At 38.8% G+C, this 25,138-nt stretch overlaps 5 non-coding genes and 1 pseudogene across 5 annotated transcripts; 1 reads left to right on the top strand and 5 right to left on the bottom strand.

Annotated features, from left to right (window-relative positions):
• Positions 1-25,138, bottom strand: part of LOC130222303 (zinc finger protein 208-like) — a 758,572-nt pseudogene that overhangs the window by 690,492 nt on the left and 42,942 nt on the right.
• Positions 1,183-1,264, bottom strand: trnal-uaa (transfer RNA leucine (anticodon UAA)). The gene has a single exon. It is a non-coding gene; the product is annotated as a tRNA-Leu (tRNA).
• trnas-aga (transfer RNA serine (anticodon AGA)) lies at positions 1,729-1,810 on the bottom strand. The gene has a single exon. It is a non-coding gene; the product is annotated as a tRNA-Ser (tRNA).
• Positions 2,089-2,161, bottom strand: trnak-uuu (transfer RNA lysine (anticodon UUU)). Its single transcript has one exon. It is a non-coding gene; the product is annotated as a tRNA-Lys (tRNA).
• trnar-ucg (transfer RNA arginine (anticodon UCG)) lies at positions 2,699-2,771 on the bottom strand. The gene has a single exon. It is a non-coding gene; the product is annotated as a tRNA-Arg (tRNA).
• On the top strand, positions 3,221-3,292 carry trnap-ugg (transfer RNA proline (anticodon UGG)). The gene has a single exon. It is a non-coding gene; the product is annotated as a tRNA-Pro (tRNA).

The raw sequence follows: 25,138 nt of genomic DNA, 5'->3' as shown, positions 1-25,138 counted from the left end.
CGCTCACCCAGAGCTGCCTGGTCACTAAGTGACAGGGGCTTGTTTGTGAGTTGCAGAGGAGGATTGCAATTACGTATAGGAGGCTTGAAAGAAAAGAGAACAACAACACAAGTGGACGTGCCAAACAACGTAGTCGGCAGGATTCAAACCTGCGCGGGGAAACCCCAATGGATTTCTAGTCCATCGCCTTAACCACTCGGCCACAAATACTGACGTCTGCTGTCTCTCTCCTGCTGAGGTGGCAACCAAGCACAGGGTCAACAGGGGTAGAGGAAGGTGCACTAGCTCTAGTGCAACTTTTCCGTACAATCTCTGGGAAGCAGGGACAGCATAGCTCTCTAATCCAACAAACTCAGCTAACTTCATGGGCACTCTTTCCACACAAGCTGATGATCTGAATTCAGAGCAACGTGCTCTCGCAGGCCACACCACAATGGACAGCCACCAAGTGATATGAAAAGAACAACGAGGTCTCTGACAAACAGACAGGCCTTCGCCCGAACAGGGACTTGAACCCTGGACCCTCAGATTAAAAGTCTGATGCTCTACTGACTGAGCTAAATGCTCTACTGTCTGATGCTCTCCTGTCTGCAGAAGCACCTGTTTGCGGAGTTGGCCCTCTGCAAGCCTCTTGCCGGCTGACAACACTTTCACATCACAGCACAGACCTGCGTCCTCTTAAAAAAACAGATGCAGTCGTCCTCCAGGAAACGGCGTTTCAGAGCTGTGCCATGCCACTGCTGAGCTGGACCGTGAAAGACCTTGAAGTCATTAGGTGTTACCAAAGCCATGGTCCAAAAGCATGGCCAAAAGCACATTTCGCCTGGGCCTTTTAGAACTGTGCTAGCATCAGTCTTGAAAAGAGCTGTGCATAAAGCAACTCTCCAGAAGCAGATGGAGTGGGGAAAATGTGCCACAAAGGGACAGCCAAAAAGGACTGGGCGACTTGGAAAAAAACTATCAAATCCCAATCTTGATGAGCCGTACAAGATGTTGCTGTCGATTTATTGAACGTTTCTCTAGGCAACATCAGAGTGTAGGGACTACAAAAAAAGCTAAATTGCGACTAGTTGCTGGACTTAAATTATTCAATATGGGATTAAACACGCAGGCCCGCAACCAAACGTTGCAAAAGCCACAGTTCCTCTCACAGAGAGAAAAAGCAAAAGCCGATGGCTGTTCCGTAGTCGGTAGGGTTCGAACCTGCGCGGGGAGACCACAATGGATTTTAAGTCCATCGCCTTAACCTCTCAGCCACGACTACGCATGGTGGCAGCTCGTTGACTTTTTCTGCTGAATGTGGGCAACATTGAACGCAGCACAGTTGGGGCATAAATGGCCTGAGGTTGTAAAAAGCGGCACAAGCATTGCTCGCAGTTAACAGGAACACGCTGCCGTGACCCAGATTCGAACCGGGGTTGCTGCGGCCACAACACAGAGTACTGACCACTATACGATCACGGCACACCGCTCGCTCACAGATAAGCTTTGCAGCTGCCTGGACACTAAGGGACACTGGTTTGTGACTGTGATTCAAACTGGGATTTCTCTGGCCACAACACAGAGTACGGATGACTGTACGGTCGCGGCAAACCACTGTCGCTCACCCACAGCTGCCTGGTCACTAAGTGACAGGGGCTTGTTTGTGAGTTGCAGAGGAGGATTCCAATTACGTATAGGAGGCTTGAAAGAAAAGAGAACAACAACATAAGTGGACGTGCAAAACAAAGTAGTCGGCAGGATTCGAACCTGCGCGGGGAAACCCCAATGGATTTCTAGTCCATCGCCTTAACCACTCGGCCACGACTACAGACGTCTGCTTTCTCTCTCCTGCTGAGGTGGCAACCAAGCACAGGGTCAACAGGGGTAGAGGAAGGTGCACTAGCGCAACTTTTCCATACAATCTCTGGGAAGCAGGGATAGCATAGCTCTCTAATCTAACAAACTCAGCTAACTTCATGGGCACTGTTTCCACACAAGCTGATGATCTGAATTCAGAGCAACGTGCTCTCGCAGGCCACACGACAATGGACAGCCACCAAGTGATATGAAAAGAACAACGAGGTCTCTGACAAACAGACAGGTCTTCGCCCGAACAGGGACTTGAACCCTGGACCCTCAGATTAAAAGTCTGATGCTCTTCCGACTGAGCTATCCGGGCTCCTGTCTGCAGAAGCACCTGTTTGCGGAGTTGGCCCTCTGCAAGCCCCTTGCCGGCTGACAACACTTTCTCATCACAGCACAGACCTGCGTCCTCTTAAAAAAAACAGATGCAGTCGTCCTCCAGGAAACGGCTTTCAGAGCTGTGCCATGCCACTGATGGATTTCAAGTCCATCGCCTTAACCTCTCGGCCACGACTACGCATGGTGGTAGTCTTTGACTTTTTCTGCTGAATGTGGGCAACATTGAACGCAGCACAGTTGGGGCATAAATGGCCTGAGGTTGTAAAAAGTGGCACAAGCATTGCTTGAAAGCCACGGGGTACTTGAAGTCAAGATCTCCATTACCAAAGCTTAGCGGAACCATTTAGGTTTGTAACGTGACAGTGAGATTCAAGCAAGATTGGATGAATCTTATTTGAAGTGTGCAGCAAGTCTGAGAATTCGAAGCTAACTATTGTCCTCAGATCATTACGCCTAAGTTTTGAGAAGACCAGTCGGAATTGTTTCACACAACTTAAATGTAACCCAACAAAGACAACCCAGATGGGACTTGAACCCACAATCCCCAGCTTCGAAGGCTGATGCCTTATCCATTAGGCCACTGGGTCAACATTAACCTTTGTCATATCTGATGTATGGCTCAGGAAGTTCTTGTTACTCACAAAACAGTTCTTAGGATCCCTATGCCATATTGCATTTAGACGATCTGATGTGTACACCTAATGACAAAACAGCTTCTCTGAGGAGTTTTCCATTGTCATGTCTTTTTGACCTAAGGGTATGAACCTAGCTTTTTAAAGGTAATACTGGATTGTCTTGCACAGTCAACTTAAAAGGAACTGCATCAAAGACAACCCAGTTGGTACTTTAAACCCACAATCCCCAGCTTCGAAGGCTGGTGCCTTATCCATTAGGCCACTGGACTGTTTTATACTTACTGTGAACTGTAATATGCCTCCAGGGAGTTGCTGACACACGTAACAAAAACAACATGAACAAAGAGTAGATTGGATCGGTCTCACAGAATTTTTTGTGGCACTGCAGACTGCTTCTACTGGGCTCGTTGGTCTAGGGGTATGATTCTCGCTTTGGGTGCGAGAGGTCCCGGGTTCAAATCCTGGACGAGCCCTACGACAGTCATAGAAAAAGCAGCGGTGCTGTGCTATCCATGGTGTTTCTATGTTAATTGTAGCAGCTTTTGCTGTGACTTTACTTAATGAACATTTAGTGGACTTCTTATCTAAATCAGTCTAACATGTACAACTATACAGACAAAAAAAGGAGCGGCAATGATTCGGTTGTTAGATTTGTTTACGGATCTTGAACAACCCACCAGCTTTATATGTAAGCACCATTTTGTCTTTTTACACAGTCTCCTCTCTGTAGGCACCATGCAGGATTCGAAATGGCCTTTCGCGTTAGGTGTCTCGTTACCCTTTTAGTCATAAGAGGTAATATGCATGGCAATGCAGGAAGTTAATGACATGCAAACACATCTCAAGAAGGTTTTCACAGCTACCGTGTTTCATCCACCAAACAATGCTCCCAAATTGAAGTGAGACCTTAAAAGACAACCTAGATGGGATTTGAACCAACAATCCCAAGCCCAAGTTGATGCCTTATCCCTTGGCCACTGGGCCATTTCGGCAATCATTTGTCATGGATTTTTTGTATGCCTTCAACAAAATGCCAACGAAAAGGAACCGGGTAACACTTTATTTTGATGGTCCCCCTTTAGATAGTCTGCTGACCGTAAGTTACTTTTCAAGTTCTTATCTGTTTACTTTCATCTGGATAGTATCTGTAGATTGTCTTTAAATGTTCTTAGGCAATCAATACAATGTCTACAGCATGTAAACATTTATTAAACTTTCGGTAAGATAAGTGTTACCAATTTAGGTTCTAGATGTTCAACAGTGTATCAGTAGATATGCAACAAATCCTCAACAAGTTTTCAGAACATTGACCACCAAGATGTTTGTTGTTATTGTCTGCATGTAGTTGTTATCCAGTTTATGAATAGACTTTGAGTAAACATTCAGATGCCTATAAGTAGCAACGCAACATATTTTAACATGAACTTTAAGCAAATATAAAATTAGGGTTAGGTACAATCTAAGAGTGTTCAATTAACTATTTGTTGCATTTAACCTAACTTTCAGTAGACAGTTATTTTACTTTAAAGGGCACATAGTTTACCTATTTTTTATGATTTAATATTAATATTATGGTTCTTCTGAGTGTGCCAGTTTAGGTTCAGTTTAAAACACAATTCAGATTTTTTTATTATAATGTGTTAAAAAGTGTCATGTTGGGGGCGTGTCCACAGTTCGCTGATTTATGGATGTGTTGCTTTACATGTAAATTAGTTTCGGCTTCCCGCCAACGTAACAAGGGGCGGGGCCATGAGCTCACCCGCTCTGCATTTGCAACAGAGTCTGACAGGCAGACAGAGAAGGAGCAGGAGTGAGAGGTTCAGCAATCAGTCGTACATGTACGACTCGGACACAGACCAAGCAGAGAGTACAAAATCATATGTGTCTTTGTACAGTTTTACAGCCAACTGTGTGCTAGTTTCAAGTGCCGAGCTTGTACACAGAAACTAATAACCACGCACACTGAATGAACTTTTACTGAGGCACCGGATGCGCCGCTCGAAGCCGCGACACGGCACACCAGACACTCTCTGTGGCAGGGCAGAAACATGAAGTGTTCCGAATCATCGCGCCACGCATTTTTTAATTCTAAACATAGGTTTCTATTAGGGTACACACAACGGCAATTCAAGTCTGCAGCGGTCCGAGGCGCCCAGCCGTCGACTTGAGTGAACCCTGATAGAAACCGATGTTTAGAATTCTAAAACGCATGCTAGTTAAGATCACAGGGAGCTTCTGGGATCAATATTGGTGGGCAGGGGGACCGCACTTCTATGTAAAGTTGCGGTCGGTCTGAAAACCGCTCCAATTGCTCCATCGTTTTTATGTTGTTAAATTGAAAAAAAAGCACTGGGTGTGCTTATATCACCCCAATATGATGGTCTATACACCATACATGCACATATGACTGTCCAAACAGCTTGAAAAGTAGATTTTTTTACCATAGGTGCCTTTTAAGGTACATTTATCAGCTCATCTGTTGTCACACTGGGCCCATCAAAATGAAGTGAAAACCTAAGAAATGCTGTTGAATGACTGTAAGGAGCCAACATCACAGACAGCATGGCTACTAATCTGTAAATGTTCAGCAGATAGTCAACAGACAGGTAGTAGTGACACTGATGCAAGTATTTGAAGACAAAAACACAACAGCGCCACACGTACAAGAACATACAAATAAATACCAGAGTCATTAGTTCGTCCAACTGCTTTTAATTTATTGCTGTCAAAACAAAAATAAAATAAAAAAATAACAGCCCAGGTAATTAAGCTGAAGAAAACATTCGGTTCAGGTCAATTAAGAACAATTGTTGTTACATCCACAGTGGAATGAACCGCCAACTTATCCAGCATATGTTTTTATGCAACGGATGCCCTTACAGCTGCAACCCATCACTGGGAAACATCCATACACAATTATTCACACACATGAACTAAGGACAATTTACGTTTGATATCTGAAGATTTTTTGTATGTGTGCAATAAACAAACAGTAAAAATAGCCTAATGCAGTTTCTTATTATCTGTCAGTCTTTCACTAAAGCTAACTGAAAACACTGATTCACTGAACTGTCATTTGCCAGTAACATTAAATTTGGAGAAAAAGTAAATTAAATGTAGCTTCAGCAAAAATGTATTGTAAACCTTAATGTAATATGTAAAATGGCAATGTATTTATTTAATTTTGTATTATGACTTATGCAAAGTTTGGTGCAAAACGAAGATGACAGTTAAATTATAGATTTTATATTGACCATTTTCAAACTGTTTAATATGTAATCTACATAAACATTTTTATGCTTTATAAGTTGCAAAAATAAACTGAAAATGTAATACCTAAATTTAAATAATTCCTTGATTGACAGGCAACCAAAATACCATACACTGTTGCACTGAATAAAATCACAGTTTTCTTTAGAATTTGATTCTTAAAAACACATGGAATAATGTAAGTACACAATAACCTATATAACTTTTTTTTTTGTTTTAACTACGGGTAATTTTTAACTGATAAACTAAGGTCTTTCATCCATGCATCATTCTCACTGCACTTTTGTAACTTCACTTGTAGTTTTCTAAGATATTTGCTATTTAGCATTTAGCTATTTAATATTATTTAGTATCAACCACCTGAACTCCTGTTTCTTTTTTCTCTCCACCAATAGAGTTGTGTGGAATCAGAGGTGCATGCGACTGCCCACGGGAAAAAATTGACATCAGCCCAACACAGTTTGGATAATCATAGGACTGTCAGAGGTTAACCAAACCTGTCATATGCATGATGGCTCCTGTTTGGACTTACCGATGTCCTCGACTTCCATCAAAACTGTATACATTATTTGACATATATCAGAGACTCTTTGTGGGACTGGACCTTATGCATCCTAAATCTTCATCAAAGTATGCAGATCTCCTTACTGAGTTGTCTTAGATGATTTCTCAATAGGATCTGGCATTATTAATGTTTTTATTTATGTATTGTGTATGTGCAGCCACATTAATGGCCTGTTTTGTAGTCACTATTAAAAGGGACACAGGTTGACATTGAATAAATGTTATGGTCTTTAATCCATCTTCCCATTCTTATTTAATTGTTATTGACCTTAAAGTCTGTTTATCTGTTTTTACTTAATCACTGTATATTGTGCTTAGAATATAGAAATGAAGATTTATTTTCTGAGGTTTCAGCCAGAAGTCAATTGAATTCATTTTAAATGACATATGCATGGTTAATTTTATTTAGATACTAAAGTTCTTAATACCTAATTAAAATAAGTACAGGCAACATATAGCAATGTATAAATCAGTTAGGTTTAACAAAAAAAGTAAGTTTATCTGACTTGAGTAATTTTAGAAATATTAGTTGGCTCAACTTAATTTTGTTGCATTTCTTTTAAGCAATGTTTTAGTGTTTAATGTACTTAAAAAAGGCTGGAAGTTGATTCAATCTAAAACGTCCGATGCAGCCACTTGCCTCACTTTTTATGAGTTAGATCTAGGTCATACTTATAAACAAGCACATTAATACTATGATTAACAAACAAAACCTACCTCACTGTATGATTGCATTTAAAACAAAGTAGTTGAAATTCTTCAAAAGCATGTAGACTTTCTCTTACCACCTTTACCACTTTGATGTACATTTATCATAAGCTAGCAATATCTCACACCCTGGTGTCACACTTTCACTGTCTGTGCCCTCCAATCACCCCCATTAGACAGGGTGTCCATGAGCACCTATTGTGTCTTTCTTTTGATCTGACAACCTATTGATGACAGTGAATAGTGGCTCATGTGGCTCTCCATGAACTATATGGGTGATTTTATAGTTGCAGGTACATTTAGTGACCAAAGCCATCCTTTTTTCAGCTTTTAAAAAATTGTTACATTACATTGTTACATTTTTGATTATTTATAAAATGTGTTCTCCATTTTCAAAGACCATATTACCAAAAATCATGATATCTTGATGTTCGAATTAGTCAGTGTATTTTTCCATCATGTATCATTGTGCAATCAAAAGTATTTTATTTTGCTTAAATTGCTTAGATTCACCAATATTTTAATTTTAAATGTTTAAACTGTAAACTGTCAATACTATTACCACAATTATAAAAGGAAAACTGAATATTTCATTATTCACATATTGGACAAATTAAAAATATTAATTTCATTAGTATCATGAGATCTTTGCAGTTATAGAAACTGAAAAAAGTGTTGCATGCAAAACTGTTGCAAACAATTTATTTGTGTTGAATTTAAACAAACAAATTAAATTGAGCAATGTTCAACTTAATTTGTTTGTTTAAATTCAGCCCAAATAAATTGTTTAAAACCACTCAAAAATATTGAGTAAATCCAAGGAATCATCTTTGAATAATTTTTTTCAGAGAATGTTTGGCTAAAAAGTTGTAAAACTGTAAATTGTTACTGTCAATTCAGTTCCAATTTAGTAACTGTCCATTAGGATTTTTCTTACTATGATTTATTAGTATTTCTAAACATTAGTAAAATCATCCATGACAGAGTTGACAAACAATAAAAAAAAACTTTTTATTCCCTAAAATTAAAACATTTAATCATTTATGTTCAGCAAAAGCTGAATTATACAAAAATAAATGTTTTCTATAAGATACTGGAAATAATTTATGTTTTTAAAGAGTTTCATTCCGTAACTTTTTTTTTAATGTAAAATATACATGGAATAGAATCACCCATATTAATTTTAATGAAAATAATAATCTTTACAATAACTGTAGTGTTGTCACTATGCTGGAATTTACAACATTGAGATGATACCTTCAAAAAATATCAACATTCCATACCATTTTCTATATTTTGTGATTTAAAAAAAAATCTTAATGTTATTATGAATTATTATTTAATGCACGAGAATCAAAATGAACATTGGTATTTTTTATAACTAACAAACACATTTTTTAATAGCAGCTTTTCTTTGCATATTAGCCTACTTGTTAGTGGTTGATAGCTAATACATTATCAATTATAGCTTATTAAAAAATTTTTTTCTGAGTTTATTTTGCATATAACATTTTTAATCAACACACACATGGCGTTTCGCGTGCTTTATCATACCGCTCTCTGTGTGTGCATCGGCCTGCTCCCTGAAACATCTTGAATTATGAATATTTATTCTATTCATTATTGAATTCTGAATTTTTTATATTGTATTGCACAATTGTCAAGCACAACAGTGAACAGTTACAGTTTAAGATATCTTGTGTATGATTTGACGTTTTTCCCTTATCAGTTATAAAGTCCAATAACAGAGATCACATATGATATTTAGAAATTTAAAGGGAAAAAAGGACAACACGTCAATCGACAGCACGTTACACGGCTTTCGTATTTAATTAATCGAGTCAGTAATATTAAAATGAGTTCAGTTACTAACCTCTCGATATTGTTTACACAGATGAGGGACACGCAGCAGCGCGCGTCCAGAGAAGAGCGCGTTTAGAAAGAGCAAAGCGAAAGCAACATTATATGTGGATATGTGTCGAAATATTGATATTTTTGTCACAAACTGCAACAAAGTGCTTTACACTCGTGTTTGAATTTTGTATGTTGCACTTTGCACGAATTTTACTACTGAAACTGCCTGTGATTTGTCCGTTTCTGTGCGTCATTAACAGATACATCTCCCGATTATCCCACTCAGTGCTGCTGAACTGTTTGTGTTCTTTAAGACTTTCTATTGTATATGAATTGCGACTGCATAAAGTGAAGTTTTCAATTTCGAGAGGAGCACGTGATATGATTGACTGCAGCTGGCCACTCATCTACATTCACTAGTTAGCCAATCAGATTAACCCCAACTCACTATAAGTAGCCTAGCTAGAACTACTCTCTTATCTTCGTTTTCCGAAGAAACTAACGACAAGTCCGCTCCAGCTCTTCCGAAAGCTACTCACGGACAAACCAACCTCCAACTATTTTCAACCATCTCCATCATCATCATCATCATCATAATCATCATATCGTCGTCAACTACAACGAAAATGACAACGGAGGCGGCGGAGATCACAACAGCACAGCAACGGACAAGAAAGAAAGCTCCGCGCTCCCTGAAACATCAGCCCCATCTCAACAACACCCAGCCCAGCATGAAAGTCTGCCCGAGGCTGAGGCTCCAGTAAGAGGCCAAAGGCCTAGCTACTCCAGCCAGAGCACAATGAATCCTCATCTCCCGCTACTTCAAACCGCCACGTACCTTCTCCAGCGTCATCATACGTCTCTCGTATCCAACAAACGACAGTCACAGAACTCCTCCAAACTCCTAGACGCCGGAACCACATATTCCATACCGCTGCAATAAACCTGAAAAGACCTTACGAATCCACGTCTTCACTGACTCCGCCCCCCTAGGACATTATAACCACACGCTCCTGCTACGCCCCCTAAACACTACGTACTACAGCCCACAAACACTGCGCCACCCCAGGCCACCAAAGAAAGCCCTAAAGGAATCTCGGAATCTCTCGGACAATAACGCAACTCTTCTAGCCTGCAGCTCCCCAATCCAGTGCAAACTCCAGCCCTCCTCTTCCAGCAAACCTTACCACTCTAAACCCTCTTCAATATTCTCTTCAAAACCTCCTACGTTAACCCAGCTCATAAGAATTTTCCATCCCAAGATCCACCGGCTACGTACCCGCCCATCTACCCTGCTTTAGACACCATCCCAGCTCTCCCTCCTCTCACGTCTAAACACTTGCTGCTACTACTGCGGCGACACGCACGCCGTCAGCCAAGTCTAAAGAAAACAAATTACTTGTCAACATTTTTAATCTTTATACTGAATTACGTTTGCACCCTGGTCTAATTTTTCTGAATTTCTCATTCCAGGTCTGTATAACGGATCCAAGCCCGGTATCTTGGCGCTCCCTTCCCAGCCCTCCACCAACGCTGAACCAGAAATCACAGAGCTATTATAGAAAGAGATTGACAATAAATTCATGTTCGATCCCCTCATTTTTGCTGCTTCGTCAATCACATTCACTTTAGCCTACTGAAATGGGCATTAGAAAGTTTCTAAAAACGTCTAATAACGGATCTTTCATCTTCTCATAATTCCGCCTTTTTTCAGCATTATTCATCACGCCGAACGAAGATGCCTTAAATTACCACGCCATAAACCAAGAAATCTCTTTAATTAATCTAGTCTGCTGCAAAGCTTGGCTCGCAGTCGACATAACCCCCGCCTTTTAAGTCATTCCTGATCTCTGGTATCTCCGATTCTGGCATTAATCAGACAATACAAATCTACTTCGCAGTCTGTCTAACATTCGGACGCAGAAGTAACCACATTTATACTTCAGAAACTATTTGCGGGATTCTCGCAATAACTATGGCGTTCACATGTAGTTCATCTACTAGACGATTACATGTATCTCTTAGTGACAGAGATATAAGTTCTGAAGATATAATATATCTGAAGATATAAGAACTTAGTGACAAGTCTTTCTAATATTGGCATTTCCATCGTGGAAGAACCTCCGGCTCTATAAAAATTCCTAAGCATCAATTTGGATTCGCAGAATTGCATACATACATCCATACCTAAATAAATCGACTGAAATTTAGTTCCCTTCTATATTCTTGAAGAGAAAGATTGCGCTAAGCACAAACTGTCCATCTTAGGACATCAAAACTCACACGCGCATTATTCTGCAGGGACGCCTTTTCGTCACTCACCTCCTTCAACTCGCAGCATCAGTCCCCGTATTAGATGAGAATATATCTCTATCCGATCTCGGCCATAACTCGGCCTGAAGGGCGTCGCGCACCGGAGGCACCGCTCAGCGCGGCGACGAGGTGCGCACAAATACAGGGGTTAGGCTAATGCACACCAGACACGCAAATTCATATGTTATTAAACTAAACTATTCACATAGCGCTCCGCGGCGCGGCAGAATACAAATAGAGTCCTGAATTGTGACTAGGCACTGCGGACACTGATAGAACATATGTTTAGAATTCTAAATGCATGGCGCAACGCTGCACGTCACCGAACAGCGCTTAAGGCGTGCGACCAGCTTATGCTTTCCTTCATAAGCGCTGCAATTGCTGCCCACTCATTTATAAACGATCCAATTTCATCCTCAGTACATATCTTAATATCTCAATACATATCTCAGTACAGACGCCGCCCCCTCAGTAGGCTTAGAGGGACGTTATCAGGACTGCCGACGCGCTAGCAACGGACCATATCACGGAGAAATTAATCCTCCAAGATTCTCATTTACTGTTACAATGAAGCCGCTGTCCACTGCACTAACAAAGGCATTATCATTATCATGCTTTAAGGCTGCTTCTCCATCTCTTTATTTGGACTTCAGCAAAAAAAAATAAAAAATTAAATAAAAAATAAAAATAAAATAAAACAAAAAAAATAAAAAAAAATATATAAAAAAAAATAATAATAATTTATAACTGTTGTACATGTTCCTATAAGGAAATTGCTGATCCCCTTTCTTGTCTTTTGTTTCTAGAAACTGGTACCAGAAGCAGAGCCGCACCTGACCTCATCCCTCCTTTGAAGATGACATTCCCACAAATGCTGCATACACGATTTGCACTAACACCCATAAATATACTTTAGGAAGTAACCCCAGAACATCTCAATAGTTCCTCACTACAGAACACATCCAAACATTTAATTCCCCACACAACACTTCATTCCCGTTTGCCCCCGCAAACAATCAGTCTATTCATCACATACTTGCATTCACACAAACAATTTAAGCCAACTCTATCAAGAGTTATTTAAATGGATTAAAAAAATAAATAAATAAAAAAAATTCACAAGCTTTGTATGGCTCCATTTATGATTCTATTGCTAATTCACAACCGACCTTATTAAAGGCATCCCACCCTCCCAGACATTAGACTGCCCATCTCGCCCTACATACTCTCCAATGCATTTCCACACTCAGAAAGGATATCTATTCTTGCATACAGACCACACTCTAGACACTATGTTTATTCTAGCCTTTTTCGGATTTTTCAGACGTTCCGAATTTACAGTACTTCTAACTTCGATCCCTTTATTCACCCCACCATCGCAGATCTGACATTGATTGACGAGGAAACAATTTCCTTCCTCATCAAGCAAAGTATAACAGATCAATCCAGAAAGGGACACTGCATCTACATATTTAATATCCCCTCCCCCACAAGCCCATTCCAAACACTCCTAGCTTACATACAATATAGGAAAACACTAAGCTTAAGTCCCCTAGCCCCCCTTTTCAGAGACGATGCACACCACCCAGTGACACGTTTTTTGGTTCCAAAAAACACCTCAAAGCAGTCCTCCACCATTCAGGCTTCCCACCATGATCATACCCCAATCACTCATTCAGAATAGAAGCCGCCACCACAGCTGCACACAAAGGGCTATCTCAACAACACATACAAACACTAGGAAGGTGGTCTTCGGACGCCTTTAACTCTTACATTCGACTCAGCCACAGCTATCTAAAGGAAGCCCAAAGGACCCTCACCAGCAAACCACTTAAACCCAGCGGCCAAGAGCACGAGCCCAATCCAGGGATAAGACAAGACACAGCCATCCCGGCTTCCAGAGGGCGGAGGAGCTACTCAGCCACCCAAGGGCGCGGGCACGACCCAGCCACCTAACCCTTCTTTCTTCCTTCTGGCTCTGAGTCGTACTCAGCTTTCTCTCCCTATTCACTCACCTAACTCCAGCAGGAGTTTTTTCCCGCCCAGGCCCCCCCTGTCACCCCCCCCCACCCCCCCCCCCCCTGGCCGCTGCCACAGAAGTCTTCACCACCCCTCCACCTTTCCCCCATGGCTCTGACTTCCGCAGAAGTGTTACCCCGAGCTTCGGTTCCCGCAGGAATCATCTCACAGCCCCTCCCCCAACCCTAGCTTTTACATATTATAAGTCATTTTAACAATGACATATAATATAGCTTTATTTTTTCTCTCTGTTTGATTTTATTCATATAAATTCATTTCTATATGCACCCACGCATATAAATATTAATTTATATATAGCGCTGCCACCATCACGCTCTGTTCCCGCAGGAACACCCCCAGAGCACCAATTCTGCCCGTCACCCTCCAGCAGAAGTCTTCACCTCCCCCTCATCTCTCCCGACTCCTGCTGGAGCTGGCCAAAATAGCTCAACCAACCCCGAGCTGTGACACGAGCATGAGCCCTAGCTTATTTTATTTTCTTATACATTTATTTTACACATTTACCTTTCATTTATTTTATTTCATTTATATATATGTATATATATATATGCACCCATGCATATAAATTTACATTTATATATAGTGCCGTCACCCTCAAGCTCTAACTCCCGCAGGAGTGGTCCCGAGCATCGACTCCCGCAGGGGTCATCGCCCAACCCACTAGATTACCACATTATATATTTATATATCTATATATTTTCATATATACATATATATTTATATATAGCGCTGCCACCTCCCAGCTCTATCTCCGCAAGGAGTGTTCCTTGAGCAATCCACTCCTTTGGAGTCCATGCCCCACCCCAGCCCCCCCCCCCCCCCCCCCCCCTTATCCAGCTGGAGTCCTCACTTCCCCTTCCCCATTTTTAACTACTCCAGCAGGATTCCTGTCCATCCCATGGCTCTAACCCCCGCAGGGGTCTCCCCGAGTCTCTACTCCCGCAGGAGTATTCATAGCCCACGCCAACCCTGCTCGGGCTCCCGCAGAAGTCTGTATCACCCTTTGCTCCCACTGGAGCCCCCTTTACCTTTCTTTCTGTAAAACCACTATATCCAGCAGCCGGATATAGCCTTCCAAGCCTTTTGGGGAGTTTCTTCGAATACACGGCTGCTGTCCCGAGTCTCCTGCATTTGGGGAGCTCTCGAGAACCACCTGATCTCCCCTCATATGCTCTATGGACCAGGCGGGAGCCCTGGGCTCACCTATCTCCGAGCTCAGGGTTCTCTCCCGGGACAGCATGCCAAACTTGCTAACAGTTGTCAAACAATATCTAAGTGTGAACTCTTGAAGTGAAGTTTTCAAACTAATTTCGAGAGGAGCACGTGATATGATTGACTGCAGCTGGCCACTCATCTACATTCACTAGTTAGCCAATCAGATTAACCCCAACTCACTATAAGTAGCCTAGCTAGAACTACTCTCTTATCTTCATTTTCCGAAGAAACCCCCCATCCACCCCTTCTCCTCCTTTTTTTTTCTTTTACCACGGGGAGCTCTCGAGAACCACCTGATCTCGTACTCCCCTCATATGCTCTATGGACCAGGCGGGAGCCCTGGGCTCACCTATCTCCGAGCTCAGGGTTCTCTCCCGGGACAGCATGCCAAACTTGCTAACAGTTGTCAAACAATATCTAAGTGTGAACTCTTGAAATGATATTTAAGGTGCGTTTGGTAATGCGCCCTCAGACAAGTGATGAGCACAGAAACCTTCGCTCTATGCTGAATTAGTTTCTCTTTAATCTTTTGCAGCCTGAATTGTTTAACATTATTAAAACAGAATGCTTTAATCAAGATTGTAAATGAGCCTGGCTTGCCAAAACATGTTTTTTTGAAGCTCACGGTCACATCTTATGCTGCTTTCTTAGTTATGAAGCGCATCGCAAAATAAATTGTTGTTATCTGATGTAGGGCTTCTGGCCCACTCAGGCGCCCCCGTAGAGCCGGGCCTGATCTCGATGATCAAATGTCATAAAGATGTCTGTTCAGTCGTGTTTTATGAGTGTTTTATAATCAACTCAAACCAAACACGGCGCCGCGCGCACTGTTCGCTCGAGTTTAAAAAAATCATATGCGATTCACTGGCCGAAATCATGTCGCGCGCAACCTCCGCGATGACGTCAAACTAGCGGACGCGATGACGTGTCGAGTATAAACCAGGTTTGGTCGACTGGACGTGGTCCATACACTGAGTATCCTGCTCTGCTGTAACCTCCAACTTACAATAACTCTATGGCGAGTGGATAGTGCCACCACTTCTCAGCCTCACATGGAGAAGGAGAAGGAGCAGTCGACCCTAACGTCGCCGCCTCAACATGTCGAATTTTGAATAGGAGTGAATGGGAGGGCAGACGTCAAGGTAGCGGCGACAACACGGCGACGTCTTATAAAAACCATTTTAGGCGGCGATGTAGCGGCGATGCACGTAAGAAAATTGAAAAAAAAAAAATTGACGCGTATGATACGTCTTAACTAAGTACGCCGCCTCACACGACGTCTCCTAAGTACGCCGCCTCAAACGACGTCTCCTAAGCACGCCGCCTCACATCGCGTGTCCAAATAAAGCTTTACTTTACCAAATAAAGCATTACTTAATGCCTGAAAACAATATCTATGTTCATATCATAGTTTATTAATCCAAAAAGTTGTGATTGATTATAAAAAACACCCAACTTCTCTTGGCTGGTTTGTAAACAATGCAATACATCATTTAGTGTTAAATTAAATCATTAACAAAGTATAAAATTATTAAGCATATTATACATGTGTTTTTACGTTATACGGTATTTGTAGTTTAAACTGCTTATAATGTCTATTCATGTAAAGTTAATGCTTAAATGATAAACTCTATTTGCTGATGCTTATTAGCTAATTAGTGTGTAGTTATTATTATAAAGTGTTACCAAATTAGTAGCCTATTAAATTGCAGGAATATTTTATAACACATGATAATGAAGAAACATAACATAATAGGGCCAGTTAAGCCAGGCTTATGGTTTAGCTGCATTGGATATATGTGAAGGTCAATTTCATGTTCTTAACCACCTGAGATCGCTGTATACATAAATTATACACAAGCAAATTATGTCTTGAAATGGCTTATTATGTGTCAACAAATGAGTGTCTACACTCATTAAAGGATCATTTTCTAGTCTACTTTAAGGCTTTGTTATGCAGCTTTCAAGGCAAGACAAGTTTATTTTAATAATACAACTTTAAAAATAGTCATTTAAAGTGCTTTACATAAACAAGAGTAGCCTAAAAGAAGCAAGTAAAAAACATAAAAACGACAAAAATGTATAAATTATTAAAAACAGATTAAATTGTGTTCCATTTGAATGTATCACTTTCAGAATGATACAGAAATCTGCATTCTGACCATGAGAATTCAAAGTAAAAAAGGCAAAATAAATTTTTTGGGTATTGTAATATTACAATGCATTGTTGTTAATTGGTGTATATCAAGATGTAGGCTAATTTCAATATAAACAGTAATCAACAATTTATTACTGCATTCATGCGGGCAGCTTCAACTAATATGTTATTCTATTGTTTAGTCTTATAATTTATGGTTTAAATATAAAATGCAATATACAATTTGTAGAATATTTTAAAATATATTTAAAATGACAGGTATTTTGATAATATCATGTGTATTATTATGTGAATTATTGTTTTTGTTGTAATTATTATGCAGTTGTAATTATTATGCAGTATGACTAATTTTTACACTTTTGTATTATCAAAACTCGCATCAAGTCAAGTATTAGACAAGTGATGTTGTCCTTCCCAGCTTACTGTATTTAAATGAAAAAGAGGAGGACCTCCAGGAGTACAATGTATGTGTCTAAAAACATTTCAGATGTTTATGGTTTTCATAGGGCATTTAAAATGTTTGTATTTGTTTAAAACAAAAATACAGCTCAAACACTCATTTGTTATATACCTGTTTTTTATACGATACCAAAGAATTAATAGTGTCAGTAAGATAGACTTGTAAGATTTGTAAGTCATGGCTGGCTTGGTAAATCTGGTTAGAACCTGTAAATTTTTAGACTCACAAGGCTTAGAACCTCACTGATTAAAAACATGAGACACAAATACCATTGCTAAACACACTGCATTGACTGGATCATTGTGTTTTTTATTTTGAGACTAAATTTACAGTTTTTTTTAATCAATACACAAAGTGCTGTCAAATTTTGTTTAATATGTGATTAATATCGTAAAAGAAAGTTTGCGCAGATCTGTGCAAACAAATCTATAAATGTTATACAGATTTGTTTAACAAATAATCTATAAAAAAATTATTTATGGAACACATGAATATAATGTTTTTTACTAACAAAAACAATTGAGCTTTTTTTTCAGAATAAATATATTACATTTATTGGCTAATTTTCTTTTAACAGTAGTTTCCATTACTTGCTCCACAGCCTTTGCATTCCTTTTTTTTACACAATACATTTGATGAACACACAAATAAAAAAAATCACAATATCTAATGATATTCAGCGTGGCACAAGTATCATTTTCATAGTTTGTGTGGCTCTGTATACCAAATGCATTTAAGTCAATAGTATCTGGATGCAGCCTTGATGATGCAAGCTGAGATTGCATCGTCTCAGTGATGCAATGTCAGACACAATGTACTCAATGGAGCTAGTGACATCAATGTCTGGGGTAGGGTTAGAGGTGGGGTTAAGTGAGCCCATTAAAAAGCATTGGATGCATCTCTAATTGCACTGTAATAGGTCTGCATCCAGAACCTTCTCATTTAAGTGCCCATGGGCCTGCTGATCTAAAAAATAAATTAGGTGTAATAAGGCTCCTGGCTATAGAGACAAGAGACATAGACTCTGTCAAGTTTACATCTTGAGTGTTGTCAGAATATTGGTTTATTTATTGGTTTGCTGTAAATTACAATTGAATTTAGATTTTTTTTTTTAAACAAAACTGGGTCAGTTGGTGTTTCTGTGTGGAGTTTGCATGCTCTCCCTGCATTCGTGTGGTTTTCCTCTGGGTGCTATGGTTTCCCCCACATATGAAGACATGTGGTATAGGTGAATTGGGTAGGCTAAATTGTTCGTAGTGTATGAGTGTGAATGAGTGTGTATGGATGTTCCCAGAGATGGGTTGCAGCTGGAAGGGCATCCACTGCACTTCTAACATCAACAGACCTTGTGAACCTATTCGCACCAATTTTGGGTGCAATCCAAACCGCTCCACTGACTTTCTCTTGCGGGAAGCAGCATCTCTGCCATTTTATTACTACTAATAACAGAAAAATGGCCAAAAGCTGCCGTGTGACATGGTGTATAGGGTAAAACCCAACAGACCCAGAACTAAGTTTTTCAAAGCATCAGAACTGTAAAAGCCAGCTGTTTATGGCTGACAAATATGGATCTAAGAGATAGACATAAAGCAACAGCTGAAGAAGCCATTTAACTTCCATCATTTGTCCAGCAAAAAGTGCAGGTAACGTAAAGAAACAGGGGTTGACAGACCAACACAGTTTAGTTTGTCTATATACCCACTGCTGAAATTCTGAAAAAATTCTGTCGCCAATTACATTGTATTCTAGCAGGTGTAATGGTACTTCTTTATTAGTAGATGCTGCTCCCTGCTCTTGTCTTTAAATAGTTATTTTGAGTGGTCAACAGCTTATGAAAACCTTTGTTAGATCTTTAACTTGTGTACTGTCCAAATGGTCACATAACTGTTTTTTAGACCTTGTTCTTTTTGTTGTTATTTATCAAAAATGACAGAGGCAGCGTCCCACAATGCAATGTTAATGGAGCCATTTAAAATAGTTTTTCCCTGGTGGACGTGGCCTTCAGATAGTGACGCTTTGTGCTTTGTTTCTGTTCTAACCGTCTACATCAAGCTCAACCCTGTTCCTAGAGATGTACCTTGCTAAAAACTTCAGTTGCAACCATAACAAACACACCAGTGTGTAATTATCAGGTACTGGTCAGGTCCTAATTAATTGGTTTAGTTGTGTTTAAACTGAACTCTTCTGGAAGATAGATTTCCAAGAACAGAGTTGAGCACTCCTGATCTACATGGAGGCATGCCAACAGTACACATTTTGGATGTCACTTTCATGACGCATCCATTTCATGGATTTAGCGGAATGAATCCAAACTCTAGTACTCTTATAGACTAAAATTAGTTTATAATATCTGAGTTCAAACAGATCATAAAGTACTTACTTTCAGACAAATAGATGTGTCTGAAAGGCCTGGAAAGACAGACAGAAAAAAAACTGCAGCCTGTACAGCATACATTAAAACATTACCAAAAGTCTGACAAATTGTAAAAAATGAAAGTGAAATGTTGAATACAGTAAGGACTTTGATGACGGTTGATATGCTGGTGTGCATTACAAAGATGCAGCATGCAAGTGTTTACCAATGCGCTCATGGGTTAATTTAGAAATATTTTGATAGAAAGAGTGTGAAAGTGTATACTGTGTTTTGTGTCTCAAACTAATTTGTGTTGTCTGCAAAGTGAGATATGTACTTATTTAGCCTGTCTTCAAGAGCAAATCCATTTTTGTGATGCATTTTCAGTTTTGCAGATAATGCAAATTTGACAGAGCAGCAGATTTTGGTGTCCTTTTTTTATGTAAATTTGGTAATGTTACTTGAACCTAATTTGTTTGAATATAATGGCCTTTTATTCGGACTACTATATCTGCTGCTCTTCTCATTTCTATAGGAGTTTTTTTTAATTGACAAAGTTGGAAATTGATCGTTCATGCCAAAAATGGGCAATCTGTAATTAGAGCCCTTCAGTTCTCGACAAATAGCATAGCGCAGTTAAGATGTTATTAGAAATTGTTATTAGAACATTAGTCATCAGGTTTTTCTAAAAGGACATTAAATGAAATAATAATGTACATTGTTGCATTTCTATTTTTTATTTTTTTTATTGCAGTAGGAAATATTGACAACCTTAAGCTTGAGGACATCTTAATCTTTGCCAGTGGAGCATCGAAAATTCCACTTGCAGGGTTTCCCGAAAATCCAACCATTACGTTCAGTGAACCAGTGTCTGGGCGAAACCTTCCCACAGCGAACACTTGCTCAGTGAGCCTGAAACTGCCAATGTGCACGGTGTACAAAGACTTTTCGGAAGGTATGGCATTTGGGATGTCTTGTGCCAAAACATTTGGCATGGCCTAATTTTGTGTGTTTGTGTGTGTGGAAAAGAGAGAGAAGGAACGTGTATGTGAGAGTGTGTGTGTGTGTGTGTGAGAGTGTGTTTGTATGTGAGAGTAATTTGTGTGTGTGTGTGTGTGTGTGTGTGTGTGTGTGTGTGTGTGTGTGTGTGTGTGTGTGCGTGTGTGTGTGTGTGTGTGTGTGTGTGTGTGTGTGACTAAGAGGAAACGTGTGCTCATCATTCATGTATATTTCATGTTTCAAGTTTTTTTTCATCATGTTGCTTTTGTTAAACTTGGTTATTCGTTAAGTGTACTAGTTGTTGCACAAGTTTATGTATGTTATTTCGTGTTCCTTTTATCATACTAAAAAAATAGCACTTTGGTTGAACATGATTCAGTAATGGACAGTGGTTCCATTATTTTAACAGCTCTAGATGTTAAACCTGCTTAAAATATTTGTTAATTTAACATGAAAAGATGATGTGGATTAAATAGGATTTAATTATCTCTATTTGATTTAAATGTTTTTGTGCATGTTTTGAACACATAAATCATGTTACATGAACCACAAATATTTTGTGCTAGTGTAACATCATTATGACCTGTTAAAATAATGTGGTGTAGATGTTATGATGTTGTTTTATGATTGTAGTATCCATGTATGTAGCATACATACACAGTTATGGCTTTCTAAGTGAAGCATCAGATAATACTGTTGTTAATAAAGCTGCCAACACCAAAGCATGAGTGCTACTTTTAAAGGTGGTAACTGCTAAAGGATTTTTATGACTAACGAATATAATCCAATTTAGTCCAATTTCCAATATCCACTAGATGCAAAAAAAAAAACACATCTGTAAGAAATTGTATGTTTATACAATCTCACTTGGGTATGCCTGATATAGCATAGACTTAAAACTTTGTTCTGCTGCTTTTGGCTTCCGCATCACAACTTCATCCATTGGTTCAGGACGAATTACTTGGATGACATTTTTGTTACAGACACAGGTAAGTTTTTATATTCAGCCAATAAGTCATTAATACACAAATTAAATAAATACTTTTAGCTAATGCCAAGACTGTCGTCTAAAAAAAACAAAAAATAAAACTATTTCCATGAAAAAGATACATTTTGATGAAATATTCAAACTTTATTACAGTGACACCTACACTACAGTAAACTCATATCTTTTTATTCTTTTCAAATCATGTGTAGTGAAATGATTATATAAAATGTGCACTAAGAATCTTGCTTTGATTAGACATCTTAACATTGTACTTGGTCTGTGCCATGTGTGATGGCACTGGTGCATAATGGTGGCCCCGTCTTTACTCATGGTGCTTTAGTGCACTTCCGGTGTTCAATTCCGTTGTGAAAAAGTATTGTTGATGGTTCATGATTAAGCTTGCTTTCATATACAATATACTTAATGCAAGTAATCTAAATGCTTTATAGGAATACATTTGATTTTTTCGAGTTATTTTACCTCTTATGTTTGGTTAATTTGTTTACAGGGTCAGTGTACATTAATAAACATTACTGTAAAATGTGGCAGAATTAGCCAAGAATATGTGACATATTTTTGTATTGCTTCAGAATCCCAACTTGTACAGTAAACATTTGAATGAGTGTCTGGGTGAATTTAACTAATATGGTTACAGTTCTGACAGACTCTACAGGGATTCAGATACACCGGAATCACAGATCAAATAAAACCTCATGTACAACAGTAATTTTACAGCACATCCTACTTTCGGACATCACGTTAAAAAAGACTGTTTACCGGTAGTCTTCTTCCCCGGGCTGTCGCCAGGAAGATGTAGACACTAGTCGCAGACAGATTTATGTGGCCAAATGAAACTTTTTACAAAGCATAGCTATACGACCACAGAAAATAAATGCATAGATAGTACAACAATTTCTTAGAAAATGTGTATTTGTTAAATCCAGAGTAGATTCAGTTGTCTAAAATCATATGAAATTTGACAAAAACTAGACAAAAGTAGCCTAAAACGATTCAGATGACTAAATATGTCAGAAGTAATGTTTTGTCTTCTATAAGGCTAAACTAAATCAAAATATAAAATAACATAGTCAAAATAGAACACATCCTGTGCTGAAAACGCACATTGATTAGTTAACAAGAATAATACAGTATTATTTATCATTTATGCATTATAATATTATGAACTAGGGCTGCAGCTCAGAAACAGTTATATTTACCATAATTTAAGATTTTTCATTCATTTAAAGTTTTTATGTATAGTGCTTTCACAATAATTTACGTCACATAAACATATAGCCTAGTGCTTCTAAAAATGCTGCCTGTGTATGATACAACCATGTGTGTGTGTATATATAGCCTGTGTGTGTATCTTGTCCACAAAGTCCGTTTTTTAGGCATCACCTCTCAGGTCCTCGTAGGGTTGGCATTATCCCGGCTTGGATCAAGTGGCACTCCGCGATCTCTACAGGCCTTCGGATGGGTATCTCATGGAGGAATAGCTGTTAATTTTTTTGTTTGAGCAGGAGATATGTCAATGTGACATGTATCCCTTATACAATTAACTCATGTGATGCATTACATGCTTTACTGATAAATAAGTCCTTATAATCTAGTGTCCAACGTGAATCTTTTCATGCGGAAATGTGAATTGATTTACAAAAAATAATCAGAGCATTTCTCAGCAACAAATTTGAGCATTTGATGGTTTTGGGTTTATTTTTTTAGTTAGTCTGTGGACGAAACGTGCCATATAACAGCTTTTACACAATACATTATACAGTTGGCCTATATATATTTTTTTAATATGCAAAAGGCTATACCCCCTATTGAACTTCTTTTAAGGGCCAAGTATTTTCGCACATTTCACAGTCAGAATGACTCAAGAAATCAACATAAACATAACATAAAGGAATTATACATCTCAGAATAATATAATGATAACTTGTTAGAGCTAAACTTAAAACCATGTTTATAGTGATGGTGAATTATATGAAATAATAAATATAAATTGGTAGTAAAACAAAAACCTAAGGTTACTTTATTATTTGGCGTCACATGACACGTATGTGGGGAAATGCTTATTACACGTTTGATGGGGCGACGTTAGTGTCAGACGTCTTTGAGGCGACGTGCTTGTCACGCGTTTGTTGAGGTGACGTCAGTCTCAGATGTGTATGAGGCGACGTGCTTATCACACGACTGCTGAGGCGACGTAACCCTCTCAGACGTAAAAGTACACTATGGCGTCCGGAATGGGTCAATAACCTGACGCTGCAACGTGCACTCGTCTCACCGAACGTCTCACTGAACGTCTCACTGACGTCTTAAAAAAATATTTTTTTGCTACTAAATCCATGCAATTTAAGACGCAGACGTGACGTTGACGTCACGTAGACGTCACGTAAATCACGTGTGGCAGTGAAGTGTCAAGCCAGACGTTACGCGTGATTCACGTGTAGCAGTGAAGTTATTTATTTATTTTTTCGCTAACACGTATCATAACACGCTGCTCACACGGCTCAGTGCAGTGTGTGAGCCAGTGCACAATTTTCTTGCCCTTCATACATTCCTCTCAATGGACGTGACATCAGCGTCTGACTTGTTACATGACGTCTGCGTCTACCTTTTTTTTTTTAAATATATATTTTTGAGCAGTTTTTAGTGCGGCTGTTAGCTTTTTGCCGGCTAACTTATACAATATACAATAATGTTCTGCAAATTAAACATAAATATATTAATATATAATGATATTTGTTTTCAAGATAGCATAAAAACGTATAAAAAATGTATAAGATAAATAACAAATGTCTCCGGAAGTAAAGTTTAGGTTGTTTATTAGTATAATCATGTCATTTAGTTTTATAAAATCCTTTTTAAATTCGTTTTACATTTGAGTCTTATCGTGTTTTATTTTTTTACATGTTTAATGTAGCCTACAGCATATCAGTGATGACCAACTCATCGATCGCAATCGCCTGTTAGATCTGATACTTTTGCTGTAAAAATATTAGAAAAATAGAAAATTACGTTAACCATTATTGTGTTATTTTTAAAGCACCTGTCTTCATTTTACGTTTAAAACGGAATAGGATTCTTTGAAGAAAAAAACAACTTATTTTATTTTATTCCTTTTTAGAAAGAAAATTAATATTTTTATTCAGCAATAGTTATGTTAATAGTATTTATTTTTTTGATAATAATTTGCCAGGATTCAAATCAATCAATCAATCCTGTAAAAATATCATTGAAAAACTTATTTAATAGCACAATGTTAATCCATTGAATTATCAGGCGACATAAAAATGTTAAAAATTAAACTTTGCATCACATAAACAAAGTATATTAAACTAGAAAATAATTATTTTAAATTGTAATAATATTTTCTATTAACCAAACC

Source organism: Danio aesculapii, chromosome 4, assembly GCF_903798145.1.
Source record: "Danio aesculapii chromosome 4, fDanAes4.1, whole genome shotgun sequence".
In the NCBI taxonomy this organism is placed as follows: Eukaryota; Metazoa; Chordata; class Actinopteri; order Cypriniformes; family Danionidae; genus Danio; species Danio aesculapii.
The sequence above is the reverse complement of the archived record's forward strand: the minus strand, read 5'-3'. Positions and strand labels throughout refer to the sequence as shown.